This window comes from Falco punctatus, assembly GCF_963210335.1.
Source record: "Falco punctatus genome assembly, chromosome: 15".
NCBI classification, from domain to species: Eukaryota; Metazoa; Chordata; class Aves; order Falconiformes; family Falconidae; genus Falco; species Falco punctatus.
This window is the reverse complement of record NC_137595.1, coordinates 17,519,133-17,538,114: the sequence shown is the minus strand read 5'-3', so window position 1 is coordinate 17,538,114 and position 18,982 is coordinate 17,519,133. Positions and strand designations below refer to the sequence as shown.

General features: G+C 46.5%; 1 protein-coding gene across 5 annotated transcripts in view; it reads right to left on the bottom strand.

Moving 5' to 3' along the window:
• Positions 1-10,610, bottom strand: part of STAG2 (STAG2 cohesin complex component) — an 82,129-nt gene extending 71,519 nt beyond the window's left edge. For 3 of the 5 annotated variants that reach the window (XM_080365647.1, XM_080365648.1, XM_080365650.1), the window contains exon 1: positions 10,374-10,610. The gene's annotated coding sequence lies outside the window, so the exon portion shown is untranslated. Of the gene's footprint in view, positions 1-9,038; positions 9,145-10,373 lie in introns of those variants that run through there. The other 2 variants (XM_080365649.1, XM_080365646.1) reach the window with 2 other exon arrangements.
• Between the last annotated feature and the right edge of the window lie 8,372 nt (positions 10,611-18,982).

Sequence of the window (18,982 nt, the reverse complement as noted above, 5' to 3'; positions counted from 1 at the left end):
AGGTGAATATGAAGAATCTTAATGCCTGACCTACTGTATATGAAAAGGATGAATTACTGTATTTCCTTCTATCCACAAAAATGTTTCTAAAAATGTTTTTGACATTTTTATATCACACTGATGTATACAACCTGTGTTCTTGCCACCTCTGAAAATTTTTGTTTAGAGTGTATTTGTGCCTCAGAGCAGTAGTCGCTGCTAAGTACACAACTTTATTGACTTCCATAAAACCATTGCATTGCTGAATAGAAACTGAGCAGTGTAACGAGAAAGACAATGCAATGCAGCAAGAGAAATAAAACGCCTAAAGGCCGATTTTTCTGATTACGTTTCAACTGTCAAGCCACAGGTCTTCGAGTTTACAATATCTGCTCTATTTCACAGTAGAGTAGTAATAAAGTATACGCACACTGCTACATCAGCAGCAATTTTTAATTCCTAAACATTTTAAGAAAAACAATTTGAATGTGTCTATTTTCAAAACACAGCTTATCGAAGTCAGTCAAATGGAAGCCCACTTAATAAAACAAAAGCAGCTTAAACATGTAATATTAAAGACAAAACTGTAATCCAGCAGCACATGCAAAAAGAATCCAAACGTTTTTCCATTATCATTGAACTATCTGCCTTAACAAATCATTTCTATGCTTGGCAAATCAATATGCAAAAGCCATTTTCACCTTTTTTGGGCCAATCATTTATTAGGCAAGTAATGACAGACCTATACCACAGATGCAAGAGAGATTCTTGTGCAGCTTTCCTCTCTGGTTACCATAGTTTCAAATGAACTGTAGATTTCTAGAAATAATACTTATGAGAAGGAGTAAAAATACCACTGCTTAAACATGAAAACTGCAAGAAGAATCGTTTTGATCGGTGTATGAATGACACTGAAGTGAACAGGTAAATGCTTAGGAAAGGAAGTTTTATTTGCAAGACCTTGTCATAGGCACAGCAATGAAGCTCAAGTATGAACAGCAGGAGAAAAATAAAGGTAGTAAATGCAACCAGAGGGAAGAGGAAAGCAGGCACCAAAAAGTCATTTGGTAGCCATGCACCCCTCTCTCTTTTTCAATGATTCCCAATAAAAACCACAATCAGCTCTAAACCAGGTCATCAGCTTCCCAAGCCTCCATTATCCAGGAATACTTTCCAAACATATACATACTGGGGGGTGGAAGGGTGTGAATCTTCATAAGAACTTAAGAGATTTTAAGATCTGAAATAAAGACAGACCTTCCAATAAAAATAGCATAATAGGTTGCCACAGAGACTGTGGAAAAATTCCATCGTCTTAAAACATTCAAAACTTGACTGGATAAATTCCTGAGCAATCTGGAGGAGCTAGACCTCCAAAGGGTCCTCCTATTTGATTCTGTGATCTAGAACTCAAGTAGTTTTTCTCTGTGGTATTACTTCTAGGAAACAACTGCACATCCAAAGCTTTATTTTATGTGGTGTGAAAAGGAAGTATTTTGGATACAGTTTTCAAACAGGTACATAAAGCAACAATAAAAATAAAACAGTACATGGCAGCACACCAAACTGGAACTTTCCTTTATAGTTCCCATCCCAGAACAGCACAAAATAACAATTTTTTAACTTAGGTTAATTATCTTAAATTATGAATATCCCAGTCTCTCCTTTACAACTGCAATTAAATTGCATTCTTTAAATAAAGATACAATAGCCTGTATCAATCCTACTTCCTATTTGTCTGCCACAAGCATAGCACTGCCTGCCATATGCATACTGTAGCTACCGGTCATTCTTCTTTTGGGAAAAAAAAAAAAAAAAAAAAAAAAAAGTCTTTATCAAGTTTCCCCAGTTGTCTCCCTTGGAAAAAATATCATGATTGATCAGTTCTCTGTTTCTAAAAAGATCAGAAGTAAAATGAAGAATATTGCCAGTGATCAGGATGTACCGCTTTACCACTCAAATGGAATCAGTCACTATATCCATAACTAAAAAAAAAAAAATAAATAAATTTATTCCAGGACTCACGTCACATAAAATCACCTTCAAATTAAAAGCCAGACACCTGAAACACACGCTACATGAATTACAAAACCTGTTCCTGACATTTACTACTTACATTTTTTTAGTAACTTCAGTTACCTATATATTCAATTGCCCATAGTAAGATAATAAAGGTAACATATAGAAAAACACAGATGATCAATATTCACATCCCTAATCCATACAAACTCTCCTCATACTGAACACTCCCTACTGGAGTAGAACACTCTGACAAATAAAGTCAGCCAATTATATTACTTGTGTATATTATCTGCTCTGATTTCTAGGACTTGATATGGTCCAAATTTCCAGAGTTGAGCCTTCTGAAGGGATGAACTAGGACTTTTACCTTAAGGAATAACAGTTAATTGCATGAAAGACAGAAAAACCTTATCTTGAACAGCTTATTTTTATTTGCGAACAAAGTAAAAGTCAATCTTCTTTTCCCAGATGAAATGCTGCAAGGAAGATACTATTTTACAAAACTTAGGCTGAAATCCTATGTTAAATAAAAAAATACAATTCAGCCATAACCAAGAACTGCAACATTACCTCCAAATCAAAAATATTAATCTCCTTCTAGACACAGATGACATGTATTAAGCAATAGGGAAATAACTGCATTAAGTCCTCTTTGCTACGTGACTACATGTACTACATCACCACATCTTCCCTGGAAGCATCACAATGACAAGCATGTACACGAAATGACACCTATCTCTCACTGGGAGCAGGGTACCACTGGGAAAGGGAGAAACTCCAGGGAAGCCTGCAGATAAGGTTAGTTGTCTGCAGATCACCCAACGCTCACTCAAGGGCCAGAAGTTGAGCAGCATTTTATCAAACCCTGGCAGCAACTCGAAGCCAATATTGGAATGTAATTCCAACTAAATAAAACATGCACACCTAAAGCTTGTTGTTTCTTTTTTAAGTGGTCTGTAGTTTCGGAAATATTTGTGCATTCTGTCAGTGTATTTGATTTCTTTTCATTACTTTGCTAATAGAAAACCCTGAAGTTTGGATTCCAGCTATAATTCTTCTTTTCAATCTAGACCGCTACAGACATACATATTACATGGCTACATGCACCACTGCAGACTTTTTACAAAATACAGGTGAAATTCATGTGCTTGCCCTATCAACCCTAGAACAATGGCAACAGATACAAAAATACTTCCCTCTCGAGGAGCCACACAGCAGCACTAACAAAAAAATGCTGTAGAAAACAAATATTCTTCCATTGACTTCCAGTGCCACACATTTCCTCACTCTAATCCAATGACTAACCTCTACTGAAATAAAAGTATAGACAAGCAAAATGCATTAAAGGCTGCGTAAGGGCAGGACTAATAAGCCATCAGACTCAGAGCTATAAGGAAGTAGAATGTTCATCTATGTAAAATTTAAAAAAAAACCCACAAACCAACCAACACACACTCATCTCTAACTACTTGGTTTGGGTTGGTATTGCGATTAACTTCTCAATTATGGATCACGATCTACACTATATATATTGATATGCCTATCTTCTTACATCTACTCACTTTCATGATACTCTTCTACAAAAATAAGCCCTCTGGAGGGGGAAGTTATAGCTAGTTACACAATCAAAAAAAAGTACAGAATGTATTACATTAAAGGACACACCTGGACATAAAGTATGTACCTCGATAAAGCAGTTACATGACAGCTAACTTAATTTCCCTCTGAAGTCACAACAGGACAAGAAGTAACTGCATACAAATGCAGTCCTGTACGTCCTTAATTTCATACTCAAATTGGGATAAAAAAAGTTTTAAAATAGACTCTGTCCATGTTCCTCCATGCAACTCCAGCCAGTAAAGGCTAGGAATAGCTAACTGTCACATGAATGCCACAGGGGAACCTTGGGGGATCAAATTTTCCCATATCCCTATCTCCAAAATTGGGTGCCAGACCTCTCCTCAGATCTGACCAGTTGAGGGCAATTGTTTTTGAGCTGGAAGAAAAGATCTTTTCCATCTTCCCTACCCAAGGTCTCACAGACCTGAGATTTTCCTTAATAGTGCAACACTTGGAGATACAGGGATGCTAAAAAGGGATGTATACATTACACTGTGAAATGTTGCGATGGCACAACCTTCCCCCCCCCCCCCCTTTTTTTTTTTTGGGGGGGGGGGTGAGACCTTGGTCTAGTCTTGGTGATCCTGGCCATCAAACTGACTATATCAAGAACAAAGAGTGTTTGTATTGATACCTCAACAGTAGACAATCTTCCTTAAGACAGAAGGCAGTCAGACAACAGGCCGTCAAGCTTCCCAACTTGATCAAGTCAGCATTAGCCCTACATATAGGTGTCTGTGGTGATCTAAATGAGGGCCACTTCCAGAAGTTTCCCTTACTTTTGATTTACTCAAAAAAAAAAAAAAAAAAAAAAAAAAAAAAATCAACTTCACCAGATTCTTATGAACTGCAACATGAAAAAACTTACAAGAAATTCTAGTTAAGACAACACATGATTAAAGGTACGCTTTTAATCTCCCAGTTCCAAAACAAGTTTTCACTGTATCACTCCCTAGTAAGTTTTTGACCTTGTTAAAAGTCACATCAGATTTCAAGGCTCACTCTTAAACCACAAAGATACACAGTTTTTTGAAAGCAGATTTATTTTTTTTTCCAATGTATAAAGCCAACCGAAGCCAGTGGACAAGCCATCAAACATGGAAAGAGTGGAAAAGTGTAACTGGTTGACTCCAGAAAGCAGTCTTTTGGAAAAAAAACGCATGCCAGTGCAAGAGCTTCCACTGGGCCGCTGTAGCACTGCGGAGGTGACCAACAGGCTCCCCCCGCCAGGCCGGGGTGTCCCGCCGGCCGCAGGCTGCACCCAGCTGCCCCACCAGGCGCCCTCCGGGCCGCCGCGGCGCCCCCTGCCGGGCGGGGGCGGCCAGTGCAAGAGCGGCCCAAGGCCATGGGAAACCACCACCCACTGGCAGATCCAGACCTCACTCCAGAAGGAGCCCAAACCTCCGACCGTAGTCACTCACACAAGATAAACTCTTCCCTGGCAGAAAGGACTCTCTGATCTTCACCAGGACGTTTAATCTGCCTGCAGCGCCACCTCTGTCCATAGCCAAAAGGACAGAAGGGGCAGGAGGCAGGAAGACCAGAGCAGATCAAACCACAGGACTGCCATGGCCAGAAGAGCTATGGGACCATGAAGAAGTCCCATTTTTACTCACCCTTCGACTTTCAAAAGCAGAAGTGATCTAAAACATTGGATGGCCTTGAATCTAAACCACTGCAGTAAGCCCATATGTCACCATTTAAGTTTTTGTGATGCACAGGGAGAGCGCTGTTCCCATTCCTCCACAGAGCTGCTGTGTAAATGCTTTGGCTGTTCCAACCCATCCCCTGCTGAACCCAGTTTCCCAAGGACTAAGTTACCACTTCATTCTCTCTTCTTTGTCAATGATCCTCATATAAGGATACTGAAGTTTTCAGAATGTGAACGTTTTAAGCGATACTGAGAAAGTAAGCAGAGCTTATTTAAGAATATTAAGCTGGTATGTCAATGGCTGCTATCAATTGCTTCCTGCCACTGCAAGTACTGAAGCAGATGAAGCTCTTGGAAATTCTAGCATCTAGCTGACAGAGACACAATCCACAACACATTCCTTTTTCCAGTATGTTTTCCCAAGTCCTCACACACACAAATGAAACAAAAAAAACCCAACCAACCAACTCACCACCGAAACCCAACAGTACCATTTTGGAAATTCACACCTACAATATCCTCCTGAGGTTCAAAGCCCACCAGATAACAAACAGTCACACTGTAGGCAGAGATCACACAGAGTTCAAAACCTCATCTTGTTTGACAAAACACAGCATTCCAGCAACACAAGCAAGAAGCATAAGTAACCAGCAAGAATACTTGCTTGTTTCTGGGGATTCGTTTGGTGAAAATAAGCCACCAAAGTGTTTAAGGTTTCTGTAAAACATACAACCTGTTTGTACTGCCACGCCAGTTCCAGAAAACCTAATCTCTCCTATAATATTTGCCTACAGCAAAACAACAGAGACAGTAACACCACAAATGAAAATGACAAATGAGGACTCTCATATCATTCTAAATTTGAACCAGAAGTGACAAAGAGCAATCTAATTAAAAAAAGTTCATAATGCTCTGATGTGCTAAACTGTTTCATGATTTGACTAAGTCTAATGTAGTTGCTCCCACCAACAAGAGCACACACTTTCAAGTGGTTTGTTGCCTACAGCTATTTTCTACAGGAGACTGTAGTAGCATGTAATATTCAAGAGAAGCTGTCTACATTACTTTTTTAAAAAATAACTCAGCTGCTGTTGGTAAGTTATACTGAAACAAAATAAAACTAAAGAGGGTGTTTAACTGACAATTCTATTTACACTCCTTCCAAGTGGAAATTATTTCATTCCGCACATTTATGCCTTTATAGATTTTACCATGTAAAGCTGGAATGTGATATATTTACGGAATTTGAGTTAGATTAACAGCCAGCTAATTGAATACGATTTTAAAAACTGAATGTTCTTCAAGTAGTGTAATGCATTTTTAAATAAAGTATTTTATTTACACCAAATATTTTATGACCTAGCAATTTTCTGATTTCCAAGAACCCTATTTTTTAAATATATTAAAACATCACAGCATCATTAATTTGATGCCAACTTATTCAAACCAGTAACTTCAGCTTTCAGTCGCAAAACATCAAGCCTTTACGTCTAAAAGAAAAGATCTGTACATAAATTTTAACTAGTCTTCTTAAATACAAGTTTAACAAACCCTTATATTGCTTACTGACTCCACTCAGTATTATCTTTCTGCAACTGTAAATGGATGAAAAACTTCCAAAAATGTAACTCCGGCCCACATACGTAACTTGGGAGATACCCAAGCTCTAGGGAATTTCACAGGAAAATTACAAGTCTCTCCCATCCCCCAGTTTCATACCTGGGTTTTCTTTTGTTTGTTTGAATTTAAGCTTATACAACACCCATCCTTAAATATAGCACAGCTAATACCAACAACAGCAACGGAAATTCAGATTTCTCACAGGTTGCATAAAACCCACCTGTAGACTACAGCATAACAGGCCACTGCTTTTGCTAAAAGGACCCACATGAGCCCCACTGCTTATAGAGCAAGATCTATCTGCTATAGATGGGAATCAATTCATGGTTTTTCCTTTATGTAACTCTGAAGCTTTCTTAGTCTCTTTGTTTAGTTAATCAGAAGGGTACAGGGATTCCACCCCACCAAACCCAGTGCTGAAAGCAGCAGAAAGATGGATTGTGCCAACAGCAGGGCATCGGTATTCTCACACCTTGTTTCATTTTGTAAGGAAACTGTTATCATGGTTCCAAGGGAAAAGAAACAGTGTTACCCAGCAAAGAGAGCCCCATGCAAGATCTGTGGCATTGTGATTCTGCAACTGATGACCACCAAGATTTATCCACAAAATTAAGAGTTAGGGATAACAACCGATGAGATAAGAGATTCACGCCAGTCATTGCACAATCACTTGTGGTATTTATTTACCTGCACATAACCAACCGGCCTGCGTGTGGGTATGTTTTAAGTCCCAGGCAGTTCAATACCAGGTAAACACGAAAAATAAATACTCGAATAAATAATGGATTTAGGGAAAAGAGAATATGAAAAGGTGGAAAAGTTGTTTCAAACGGCCAAGAATTACGAAGGAGAAAGTCATCTGTCACAAATCAGGACCGCCATGCCAAGAGTTAACAGCAAGAGGTGTGCTTGGGGAACACCTCACTGCAGGAAGCGCCAGGAGCTCTAGCTTCTGGTCACTGAAAGCAAGATTGAGCCGAACTCCCAGCAGCACAAGGACCTTCGGACGCGGGCTTCGAGGGAAGCCATCCAAAAGGCGTTTTCTCCCCCTCGCCTTTCACCAAATCCCCACGGAACGGGAAGACGTGGAAGCCTTTCCACGAGGTGACCTTCGCGCCGCCCCCACCGTTCCTGCGGGGGAACCGGCGGCGGCGGCCGGGCCCGGCCGGGGCGCGGGAGGAAGCCACCGCCTCCCGCCCGGGCGGCGGCCAATGGGCGGCGGGCGCAGGCAGGCGGGCGCGGCGGCGGCGGCCGCCCGAAGCGGAGCGGAGCAGGCCCCGGTGGGGCCGCGTGTGACGCACTTCGGTAACCGGACTCCCCGCCCCCGGCACGAACCGCCGCGCTGACATGGCCCCTCCTCGCCCCGCCGAGACGGACGGCGGCGGGGCGCGGCGCGGCCCCGGCCTACCTGCGGGGGCTGCCGGCCGGGGGAGGCGAGGGGTCACAGCGGCGGGCAAGGCGCCCGACGGGACCGGACACGCCAGGGTGTGGCGGGGGGAGCACACGGGAAGGAGCGCTCAGCCAGCGCGGGCGGGAGCCGTGCAGCCATCGCCGCCAAGAATTAAAAAAAAAAAACCAAAACAAAACACAACAACAAAACAGAACACAAAAACACCCAGAGTAACTCCAGCACCGGACTCGGCGGTCATTGAAACTTTGTGCTAACTCCGAGCACCGCATCCCGGGGGAAGGCAACAACAACAGGAGCCGAGCCGGGCAATAAATAAATAAAAAGCAGCGAAAGAGAGAGCTGAGCGCCTTCAGCCCTCGTCCTCGGGGGTAGGGAGGGGAAAAAAAAAAAAAAAAAGTTAAAAAAAAAAATCGAGGTCTGTCGGTCGCGGGTTTCCCCGGGACGGCCGGGTTACACAACGCTAGCAGCGGCCGGCACCGAGGGCAGCGGTGCGGGCCCCCCCGCCGGCACCCCCGGCCCCGGGGATGGGCACAGGCAGGCGGAGCAGCCCCCGACACACGGGGCCGCCCGGCCCGGCCATCTGCTGCCGCTCTCGGTCGCTCGCTCCTCGCTCCCCTGTCCCTCCGAGTCCCTAACCACGGCAACAACTGCATACATATATATATTTTAAGCCGTGTAGAGAAAATAAGCGCCCAGAAAAAAAAAAGAAACACCAGGAAAGCTCTCGCTTCCTACCTGGGCAGGGTTCAGCTCAGTTCAGTGCGTGCCGAGGAGGAGGGGGCAGAGGAGCACTATCTAAAACAAAAGTGGCGCCAAAACCCCCCAGTAAGAAGCATTCTTCTTCCTCCTCCTCCTCCTCCCCCCCCCTCCCCCACCGGGGCCGGCGAGAGCCCAGCGGGGTTCCTGCAACACGCGGCTGCCGGCGTCGGGCGTCCCCGGCACAAGTTGGCAAGAGCCCTTTCTTTACAAAAAAATAAAGCAAGCCGAACGGAAACTGCCACAACTCTTCCTCTTAGCGGGCAGCCGCCGAGGAGCTCGCCCAAAGTCAGTCTGGAGGGGAAAACTCGCCCCACAAAGGCCTTCCCCGGGCTGGGCGCCGGGGGGGGGGGGGGGGTCGCCAGCTCTTTCGGAGGCGGCGAGGGGGGAAGGCGCAGGTCGGTCCCCACGTCCTCGCTCGAGCCGAAGGCACTCGCTCCCGCCAGCCCTCCGGCCCGCTGGCTCGGGGGAGGCGGCCGGAGCTGCCCCGGCTCGGGGCAGGGAGCCGGCGGAGGGCAAAGCCCGATCCCTCGGCACTTCCCTCGGCGGGGAAGCCGGCGGGAGCGGGCTGGCAGGAAGAGCTCAGCTGCTGGGCAGCGGGAAGGAGGGGGAAGGGAGCCCGGGCGAGCGCTGTCAGGGGTGAGAGTCCCCTCTCCCCGGCCTCCTCCGACACCCGACCCCGGGGCACCGGCAGCCGCCCCACCATTTTCTCGGCGCGGCGCGGCCCAGCGCTCTGCCCCCCCGAGCGCGGCCCGCTCCGTCCGCGGCGGCCCCGACCCCCGTCCCCTCCCTGGCCACCCCCGAGCGGCCCGGCCCGGCTTGCCCACACACACACCCCACACACACAATGCCCGAGTCCTCCATCTTGCCAGCAGCCCCTGCTCGGCTCGGGAGAAGGGGGGAGGAGGAGGAGGAGAAGGTGGTTCTCCATTTTAGCTCGCCGAGCGCTGGGCCCAGCCTGCCCGCGGCCGGCTCTGGGGAAGAGGAACGGGGCTCCGGGCGGGCAGCGGGGGCCGCTTTCGGCGCCCTCTCGCTCTCTCACTCGCGCTCCCGCTCGCCTCCCCCCTCCCCGCCGAGGCGCGCTGGGAAGGGGGGGTGGGGAAGCGGGGGGCTGGAGTGTTTTCGCGGCTCGGCCCCGCCGTCCTCCATCTTGGCTGCGCGGAGTCCCTGTGGCCAGCCGGCCTAGCGCCCCGCGCCGTCCTCGCAGGCCCGGGGACCGCGGGCCCCGTCCCGGCCTCTCTCCGCAGCCACGCACCGCGATCCCGAGTCCCCCCTCCAAACTTCCAGAAGCTTCGCCGCCATTTTCTAACTTACCTTGCCCAGTATCGGCGTAGGCAGCGAGGAGGCCCAGGCTCGTAGCTCCGCTCCTATATCCCCGGCCCGGCTGCCGGTTGCGCGCCCGGCCCGGCCCGGCCCGGAGACTTGGCCGCGGAGGGGGGGTCTGGGGACGGCGCGGGGCGCGGGCAGGTTATTTAATTTGGCGGCGGCGCTGGGGATTGTTTGGGGTGTTCGCTGCTCGGCGGCTCGCGAGCGAATGGAGGGCGCAGGCGCCACCTGGCGGCCTCCGAGCGAGGCCCGCTCTCCTGGGCGTGGGGCGACACCTGCCGGCCGGCCGCGGCGCAGCCCGCGCCGAGCGGGGTAAACAAGGTGCCGCGCACGCGCGCGCCGCCCGGCCGCTCCCCCGCCCCCGCCGCCTCGCGAGCGCGGCGCTCCACAGCGGCGGCGGCCCGGCGGGGGCGGCGGCGAGGACGGACGGGGTCGGGCCGCCGCCGGGGTGGCGAGGCGAGGCGAGGCGAGGCGAGGCGAGGGGAGGCGGCCTCTTCCTCCTCCTCCTCCTCCTCCTCCTCCTCCTCCTGCCAGGCGGGGTGGGCCCGGCCTCCTCCGTGCGCGGCCGGCGGGGGGGGCCCAGCTGCTGGCTTCATTCTCGGGGCAGGATCGGGTGACTGAAACAGGAGGACAGCCTAAAAAGGAGAGCTCCGGCACGGCACGGCACGGCGCGGCCCCGGCCGCGTACAGCCACCCGCGGGCGCGGGGCCTGGCGCCCTTCCTGCCCCCTTGCAACATCGCAGTAACTGGAAAACAATCGTTCGGCTGAGGCAAAGTTCAGCCTTCCTAGAAATAATCCCTTCCCGCCTGCCGGCCCCCTCGCCGCCCGGGGCTGCCGGGCCGCCGTTGCTGCGCCGTGCCGGAGCCGGCTGCGGGGGTGCCTGTGGCCGTGAAGATAAACGCGCGGCTGCCCGCAGGGGTGCGTGCGGGGTGCCCGGTCTCCAGAGCGCCCAGCGGGGCGGCCAGACCAGCAGGAGCTGTTAGCTGGCACTGGTGGTGGTTCTGGTGCTGGGCAGCGTGCTCCCGAAACGTTTGCTGCTGCTCGTCGCAAAGCGCCTTCCTTCCCAGTTCAAATTGGTGCTTGCTCCTAGCCTCCCAGGGCGATTCCTTGTTTCTCCCTGTACGAAGATTCCTACGTACCTCAGACGATCGCATATAAGCAATACAGAATACTTTGTGACGCTTATTCTTCTAAATGCGCAATTCGATAGTTCCTTCTACGTTTTTTCTCTCCCTGCATTGTGTAACGCTAAGCACATTACTCATGCTGAATAGTTGCACGTAAGCTTATGGTTAGATCGGTCAGCACAAGAACAGTTTTGTCCTGCTAATTAGTCTCCAGCCGCCTTTTGTGTTTACCTACTTTTAATTTTGGGGAGATGGTTAGCGTAAGTAGGCAGGTGCCAAGCAGAGTCGCTCTACTCACCTGCCTAACAAAGGCAGGACACAAGAAAAGAGTATCCGTCAGCTTCAGCCTTTCCAAAACTAAGATGAGGCATGCACAGCGAGTAACAGTCATAATGGAAGCTGATCAGACAAGGAGAGTTTAAAATAAAAACCTAGTGTAATACGAGGTGATGGCATCTAGCAGTTCTAGATATAATCTTTGGTTGGTACCTGGCAGAAGACTTCCAAAAATAAATTCCATTCTGTGGCTTGAATTCACATTTCATAATGTTTTGTACCTCCTGTCAAGGCTGCGGAAAAAATAAGAAAATTGGGAGAAAGATACCCTTTTAGGGAACAATTTAAAACAGCACCCCGAATGCCTCATTGTAAAACTATGTTCAAAGTTTCGGTTATAACTACAGGTGCTGCTGCTGCTGCTGTTTCGTGTGTATCTGTTAATGCCTGATGAAATTATAGAAGAATTGTGAATAAAAGATAAACTGTAAAAAAAAAAAGAAAACAAAACACACAAAAAAAACCAACACACCCACCATACCTCCTAACTTTTAAACTTGCCCATGATATATGTTGTTGTTAAATTACACACAGAAATAGATGGAAAGGAGCTAGATCCGTTTGCACCTTCCGTCTACAAAGTCAATTTCTGACAGCTGCCAGACAACTTTTCCATGAAAATAAACCACACACTTCCAAAACTAACATTTTGCCTGCACATGGAATTCCAGCAATGTATCCTCCAATTGAGATACAATAGGGCTACTCATATTACAACGCAAATCCAAAACTTTGTAAGATTATAGCAGCCTGCTGTGAGAGCTGGCAGAAGCACAACACTGAGGCTGCTTCAGACTCAGCTGTGCATAAAATCCATTTATTAGCACGTGCATCAGATATTTGGGCTGTTCCAAAAACACTGTAGTTCACACTTGACCTCATAGCTGAGATCCTTTAGGTAAATGTGTTTAACAGAAGAAAACGTGACAGTTTTTAGGGTGTGTTTTTCAAAGAAATGAGCGTGCAAGTGCTGACAGTACCATGGCAGAGAGTTCAGCCCCTTTCCAAAGCTGACTCAGACCTTAGAAGCTCAGATTCATAACACTTCTGGGTGTTCTGACTTGCATGACAGAATTTGCTTTTTGAAACTTGTAACAAAACCTGCAAACGCTCTGGGGACCCGGCTCCAGGTGCAGCAGCGTATTACAAACCATTGGTCACAGAGCCCGCCTAAGAGGATTTTGCACTCCCCAGTGCATTTCCTCCCTGCCAGTTGCTCCACTCAGCTGCTGGCCTGGCTGCTGGCTGAGCAAAACTGTTGCCTCATCAGAGAAAGGGGGGGGAGGGCCATTTGTTTTCGAAGGGACTGGTTTCATTTTTTTCCTCCCAAACCAGCTCATTTCTCAGAAGCCAGAGTACAACTACGTAAGCAATTCAGGCAGCACAACTGAAGGTGCGGTGCGCTCCTACAAAGGCCGGGAATGTTTCTGCTCTGCTCCAGTGACCAGAACATAGGAATTCCTTATGCCAGCTGTGCCCTGGGAGGACACCTGACAGCACCACACTAGGATCATGCGAATAACCACCACAAACTGGTTTATATAGCGCGCATCTAAGGAGCAAACGCAACAACCTCTCAAAGGGTGGGTAGCAATATAAGGGGCAGAAAAGTTCTTAACCATTGTATTTGCTGTCTTTATCCATGGCAAACTGGCTCCCTGAAGAACCTAAATTCTGCGTTTTCCCTGTGAACTGATCATGCTTGTGGGATTGAGCCTTCCAGTTGGTGCAACAGGGGAGATGAGACGAAAAGCAGTTCCACTGCTAGCACACCACTTCTTTCTAAGCTAACAATTCCAGAATGGGCTCCTACCATCTGTTTGTTCAGGCTTTGTGAAGAAATCGAAGAACATCTTGAAGTTCCTATATAGCTTTAGCACTCTAGCATCCGTTCCAATACAATGAAAAAATGTAAGAGAAAAAAAAAAGTGTTATCCAGGCATGATAAAGAAACAGATATTTTAAATTCTGGTCTTCCTAGGAAGGATTTATGTCGGATAGAAAGTTCTGTGGAAAAGTGTAGGAGAAAGTATTCTACAGGACTGTGTCATCTTTCTCATTAAAGCTACTTTTTAGGAGCTTCAAAGCCCACCATTTCTGATAGGAAGCCCAATTCAGAGAGAATTTAACAAAGACTTTACAACAGGGACTTTTACTATGCTTGAACCAAAAAGAGCTCTTGATCAGTCACCCAGTTAAGAAACTGAGCAAGGCAAGGGTAGATACCAATTCCATGTCTGAATTAATGGCCAGAGATTCACCATTAGAGATCAGAGTAAACTCAAGCTGCCAGATGGCTGATTCATTCTTCCAGGCAGGAGATTCATCCTCATGCTGCTTCCTTTTCTTTGAGGGCAGTGGAATAGGAACCCCCTCTGCAGTTCCGTTTCCTCTTTTCTATTTAAAAAAACAAAACAAAACAAAACAAAATCAAAAACCCAACACAATCCTTTACCATTCCTTTTATTTTTTAAAAGGATTTGCTTACAAGAATTGGAAAACAAGCCAGAACTTGTATACTAGATTCGTTCCAAGGTGCAGTGGGTAACTGTGATGGCCTGTATTAAATAAACCACAGCATATTTTTACCTGTTTAGTTGGGTACACAGGGGAAAAGCAGTTTTCCCAGTCAGGTGTATTGGTGGTTTTTTTCCTCTGATTTTTGAAACTGGATTAGTCACTCTAGGGAAATCTGCTCTAAATCCTTTTGGAGATGAGCTATTACATAAGAAACAAAAATAAAGACAAAAAAATGGGTTACTTTCCCATAATTTCCAGCAGAGAGATAGCACATCAATAGCTCCTTAGGCCTTTCCCTGTACTGTGAATTATTTCATCTTTTGCAATTTACATAAGTCTCCCTTGCATGCCCCTATTTCTTGCCAGGTCTTTCCAGAACGCCTAACTGAAGTCTGAATTTTTTTGATTCAGTAAGTTGCTGCCTACCATGCTCTCAGACCTGAAAAGATGCACAGAATTACAGTTTGTCCCGTATCACTAAAAAGGAAGGAAGTTTTACCTGCCCTTCGCTACCCGCTCTAGAAATGAACAGAACCCCAGTAAGTCACCAGTGCCTTCCAGCTAATTGCATTATCGGCAGCTTTATTCAGCCATCTGTGCCACTGGCTGCCTGAAGCCCCGCACTCTTTCCCCTGTTTGAGGTGAGGTGCTCTTGCTATGTATCAATTCTTTGAGATAGAAGTCCCTCAGCCATGTTTTCAAGTTTTCATCACCAAAGCATGTAAAGGCCCCACCGGTTGCTGGTAGGAAATAATGCAAAACCCTCTTCCCAGCTTCAGTCAAGATGCACCAATTTGACTTGAGGCTTCACCTCACCTTACGTACAAGAAAGTGTTCCCATGCAGGCCACCTCTGTTGGATCTGGGACACGATCTGCTCTACTTTGCAGATGTAGGGAAGTTTTGGGAGACATGACCAAGACTTGTGTTCCGTAGCTAAGCCCAGGCAGAGGGACCATGAATCAAGACCCATTTTATGAGTCAGGCAGCATGACAGCATCGGCGACAAAGCCTGTGGAAGAACCACGGGAACCAGAGAAACATGTTTCAGGTTGGGTAAGTGGCAGAGCATGGATGAAGGCAGGAAAGAACAGATTGTACAGCAGAAAAAGGGCTGGGGTGAGAAGCAGACAAGAGCTGAAATAAGGTCAAGCGGGCCAACCAGCAGCAACCAGCACTGAGCAGGGGAAGCAGCTAAGCGGCAGCTAAAAACCAGTGAAACTACATCATATTCTTGATCTGAGGGCAACTCACCCATCAGGAACGGAGAGTGGGTCCCAGCCAGCTGGATTTTCCAGGGCATCCATCCCCCCTGAGACCCTGACATGGAGCCAGGGGGTTGCCTGAAAAGGGGAGGAAGGAGGCTGGTTTGTGGTTAGATGAGGTTAGAGTGGAACTGGGACAGAAACGTTGTCATTCAGCTCAACCTTTGCCCAAGATCATAGAGCAAAACAATTCTACACCACAAAGTCAAATACGTTTGTTTTATGTTTAAGCTTTGAAGAAAATCCTCCCTCAAATGGATGGGACGGCTCTCTGCTCTGTTTCCAGGCAAACACCAGGTTTGGATGGTGACAGTGGATTGATTTATCTTGGTCTTTTCCCCATAAACCACTGAGGATAGAACTGAAGAGGGTTAAAGTGGGAGTATATGCAGTGGGAGGTGGTTACTTACCTGACTAAGTCAAGGAACAGATTACTCTGTCAGATAAGCTTGCATGTGTGCTGGGGCTGACCTACCACATTCCTGAGATCCTACATATATCCCTAACGTGGTTTCCTTTGGTTTAGATTTCATTACCAACCAGCTTCAAGGTTTGTTTCTGTTAAGTGCTTCTCAGCAGTCCCCTCTCCTTCCGAGCATGTCTGGGGCTCAAGGATCTTCTCACTGCCTCAACTCTGATGCAGCGGGATGTGGAAGCAAAGCGAGGTGTGATCCTGTCATTAGCTGTGAGTACGATTTTTTTTTCTAAGTGGCACAATGCATAACAAACAGCAAGGAGTACAACAGTTTGTGACATCTTGGTGGCTTGCACAGATGTTCAAAACCGTTAAGATAAAAATACTTCTTTTAGACTGTAACTTCCTTTCGCATGATTGTGGAAGTCCTGCAAAGCCTCAGTGCCAGTAGCTGAAACCAAAGTGTTTCCCATCCATGGCAAAGGGCACTCGTGGGACACCCAAGTGCTGAGGACGGCGACTCCCAATCCCACTCCCCCTGGGCACACCCTTACGTCCCTTCTCTGTACCGCTGGTTCCAGCTGTGAGCCCAGCAGAGGTGAAGCTTCCAACCTGGAACATGGGCATTCCTTACAGAAATGTGGAATTGCCAATTAAGCCTTTACAAAGCAACTGTTAACAATGTTATAAGAGGGCCAAATTGTGATGCAGAGGTAGGAGTCAAATTAATGTCACTTTTGGTACATTCTGTTTTGCAAAACACCAGAAGAGACATTTGGAGCAACAGTTATTTTTCTGGTGGCTTGTACCCTTACCAACAGAGCTTCAGTACTGGCTCCAGTACCACCACCTGGGTTGGTTATGCAGGAAAGGGAGGTAACGTCAACCTTAGACTCAGAAGCCTCCCTCTGTTATGCAAGAGTTAAAAGGAAGAGGCTTCTGTGGCTTGACACACACTTTTGAAAAGCTGGTATTCAGAAGATTAACTAGTTGGCTCAAGTGATGACTCTCATCATACCGTGCAAAACTAAATAATGTCAACCATGTCAACTGTTTTGCAGGAAGATCTAACTTCATAAGATCAAAAGGACATAACATGAGTAAATTTAAATGTTCTCTGTCTTGGTGATTTCTAGAGGTTAGCTTATTTCATTCTCCAAAATTTGCAGGTGACCATATGCATTTCTACTGAACTTGGCTTTTCAGCAGTTACTGTAAATGATTCCCCTAGATGGTTTCACCATGAGACTCTGCAAAAGTATTTTTCATTTTTTGATAGTAAATGATGCTTTTCAGTATAGGGGCAAACCCTAATTCAAGTATCTCTCCAATACATTTCCAACAATTCTAACTTATCAAGCATTTTCTCTCTGCCATCATCAATAGCCATCCAGGCTATAAAACTGTAAATTAATACTTATCCAAAGGCAACCAAGTAGTTTTCACCTACCTCGAACTATCAGATACTCACAATATAATTAAAAACATTTTTTCCCCAGATATTCTTTGGGGTTTTGTTTATCCAAGCCATTTATAACTGAATATATGCTGTCTTCTTTCCTGTCCCAGGAAAAATCAAGTTCTTTTGTTAATTTAGTCAGAGCCATATTCTCTGAATTAATGCTTACAGTATTAATGTAACGTTGATATCAGTATTGCTTAATTGGAACTCCTGGTTAAGAAAAAATTAAAATCTGAATTTCAGCAAAGGTTCTGTATTATCACAGGTCATCTGCCTCCTCACAGAAAGCCACATTGTAATTACGGCACACTAATTGCTGTACAGCAGCATCAGTCCACCTCTTGAAGCAACGTGACACAGCGGCACTCACAAGCACAGCAAGATACTTGCAACAGCCCGAATTGGCATGAAGGCATGGCAGGGTGATGTGGGGGAAAGATTTTCTTCAAGTTTCCAAGCTACTCAGTAAAACTTACACATGCAAAACCCACCCCCAAAAAAATAGTAAGAGGGAGAGTATTCACTCATTCTTCAGTTCCGCGAGGGATGAAGATGATGTCAGAGTATTCACTCATTCTTCAGTTCCGCGAGGGATGAAGATGATGTCACTAGCCTGGCTCTTCCCATTTGACTGTACAGAGGTGACGACCATCACCCTTCACAAAGCAGGTTCAAGAGCTAAGGCCAGTCCCACCGTCCTGCACAGGACGAGCAATGACAAAGCCTCTGGGGCAGCAGTGGAAATCTCCAGCCCACTCTGGCATTTAGCCTCCTTGCTGACAGGAGTCACTTGTGCACAATGTAGAGGGTAAAAAAACCCCACCACCACGTACCAACACAGTGTTCATGTACTTACTGCTGCAGAAAAACACCGCAAAGGCCAGAAAAATCTCCTTCACTCTATGAAGAGCTGACCTTCCCTTCAGGCAGGCCTTGCACATCAAATGCAAGAACCTGCACGCCTTGAAAGGCAGAACAGATTCTCTTCCGAGTGGTTACTACATACTGTGGCAACAAACTTCACCAGCCCTTTGTAATGTTTAATCCCAGCATACAACTTCAGCTTCAAGTTTGACATGAACATAGTAATCAAGTGTCTGCATTAACCTCCCACCCAGGTCTAATTAAACTCTAACAACCCATCATATTTAATTATTTTTTTTAATTTCAGTAAAACTCAAACATAGCTAACTTTAAAAAACTCATTAGGTTAGGTTAACAACAGTGCTTTGAAAACTTTGACTATATGCCCTGTAGCTTCAGGCTGCACACACAGGTGACAAAAACAAACATTGAAGCATTGTGGTCAAAACTAACCAGGCAATATTAAAAGAAGTGTTGAAATACTCTAACTAAAAATATACCTATAATAATTTGATTTTTTTATTGTGCTATGAGCTTTGGATCAAGCCCCAAATCAAATTTAAAGATGTACAGCTAAGTATCTGTAGATCTGTACAATCGGTAGAATA